The following is a 2356-nucleotide window of genomic DNA, read 5'->3' as shown; positions in this document are numbered from 1 at the left end:
GATGGTCATGGTGCCCGAAATTTAAATATCAAATTTTAAATTAAAGGTGTAATTTTGCTCTATTTAAATTAGAGGTGTAATTTGAATTTTGAATTTTGTAATTTTCATTTGTCCCTCCAAAGATGTTTTGGAGTTTCTTTAATTATTTGTAATTAGAGAATTAGGCTAGTGGCGTTTAGACGACAAGCAGCCGTGGCTTGAGAAGCAAGATGGACGAATGCGCGAGCACCATGACCGTCTCAAATAAAAGTGTTTTATATGCTTGTATGCTATATACAACTAGTATGCATGAGATAGTGTATCGCGAATGTATGCTTTTATGACTTAAGACGTCTAGTATGGATGAATTGGACAAATCGCGTTTGTATGCCTTATTATGCACGTCCAATTGCGACTAGTGTAAATCGATAGATGTTTGACATAGGTTACGACTAGCATGATAACATACATATGCATTTGATGAGACTTAGTAAACCCTAAATAAAAGGAACTCTTAAAAGGAATAGATTATTAAGCGCATGATTACCTCCCACCACCAATATTGCTCAAACCTCTTCTAAATAGTGGTGCTCCACAACTCAGTTGGGACCCACTGTTTCGTTGAGCAAGAGTAGTGTTAGAAGTGTGAGACGCTTAGGGTGCTGGTTAGTGCTTAACTGAGGCATAAGTTGCAAGCTCAGCCGGACTTATATGCTTAGGGTAATAGTGCTAGGTTGGTTGCATGAGATGCACCACTAAGTGACAAAGAGTTGTCAACCTAATGTTAAGAGAGGGTATGAGATACTGTTGATAAGGATCAACCCATTATTTAAATTAATCTTGTGGTCTCAGACGGGGGTTAAAATAAATAATCGTACTCTTAATCCCACTAAGGTAAAGTCTAAAAGTAGATTAACCCTAAGTCAAATGGTAAGGGTCATTGACTTAGATAAAATAGTGGGAGGGGCAAATTATTTAAAGTCTTTAATAATTTGTAACACGACAATATATATTAATTAATCTATCTTTACATTTTCAGTTTTTAGTAGGACTAATCCACTGTCACTGCGCTCAATACTCGATACGAACAAACTGACTGATCCTAATTTTATGGACTGGTATCGGAACGTCAGAAATGTTCTGCGGGCCGAAAAAGTTGCTTATGTCCTTGACACTGCTTTACCTATTGGGCCTAAGGAAAGGGAAGATGGGTTCGCGAAATTTGATTTTGAGGCCCACAAGAAACACATGGATGATAATGTGTTGGCTTGTTGCATCATGCTGGCATCCATGTCGCCTGAACTGCATAAACAGCACGAGCATATGGATGCCCCCTCTATTATCCTGCATCTCAGGGAGTTGTTTGATATTAAAGGCAAACATGAGAGGTATGAGACCTTTAGGGAATTGTTCCTATGCAAGATGACTGAAGGAATGTGTTTTAACCACCATGTACTGAAGATGATTGCGTTCATTGAGAAGCTAGAGGGTCTAGGGTTCACAATGGATGTTGAATTAATTAATGACTTAGTTCTATCATCACTTCCTCCTTTTTTAGTGATTTCATAATGAATTATAACATGCATGGGATGCTTGTGAGCTTGCCAGAGTTGTTAAGTATGTTAACAACTGCTGAAATGTCTATCAAGAAGGATGAGACACAAGCTCTTCTGATTGGTGGGCCTTAAAGGGTCAAGGGTAAGGGCAAGGAGCCTGCGAAAGGAAACTCCCTTAAGCCCAAAGGAAAGTCCAAAAGGAAGAAAGGAAAAAAGAAGGGTGAGAGTGCTCCCAAGGACCAAAGCAATGTTGTGTGCTTCCATTGTGGCAAAAAGGGCAATTGGAAGAGGAATTGTCCAGACTACCTGAAGAGTGTGAAGGAGCATGGTGATGCTTCTACCTCAGGTATTCACATGATTGAGATAAATTATTCTTGTGCTAATCTGACTTCATGGGTATTGGACACCGGTTGTGGTTCTCAGAATCTGCAATGTGTTGCAGGTGCTTAGGAGCCCTAGAAGATTGGAGAAGAACGAGGTGGACCTCCGCGTTGGTGATGGAGCAAGAGTTGCTGCTCATGCTGTTGGAGATACCGACCTCATTAGCCTATGGGCCTCTTATTGCATTTGAATAATTGTCTTTATGTTCCCGGCATTTCTAGAAACATTATTTCTATTTCTTATTTAGAACAAGATGGTTTTTCTTTCACTATTAGGGATGGTACATTTTCTATCATTTTGAATGATATTGTTTTTGGTACTGCTTCTTTAATAAATAGCTTGTATATTTTGCAAATGGGAACTGAAGTGCTCAATGTAGATGTGAAACGACCTAGGATAGATAATCAATCCTATCTTTGGCACAGTAGACTAGGGCACAT

The sequence above is a fragment of the Gastrolobium bilobum genome, unplaced genomic scaffold, assembly GCF_033153095.1.
Source record: "Gastrolobium bilobum isolate Gb01-03AN ecotype WA unplaced genomic scaffold, APGP_CSIRO_Gbil_v1 utg1478, whole genome shotgun sequence".
Lineage (NCBI taxonomy): Eukaryota > Viridiplantae > Streptophyta > Magnoliopsida > Fabales > Fabaceae > Gastrolobium > Gastrolobium bilobum.
The sequence above is the reverse complement of the archived record's forward strand: the minus strand, read 5'-3'. Positions refer to the sequence as shown.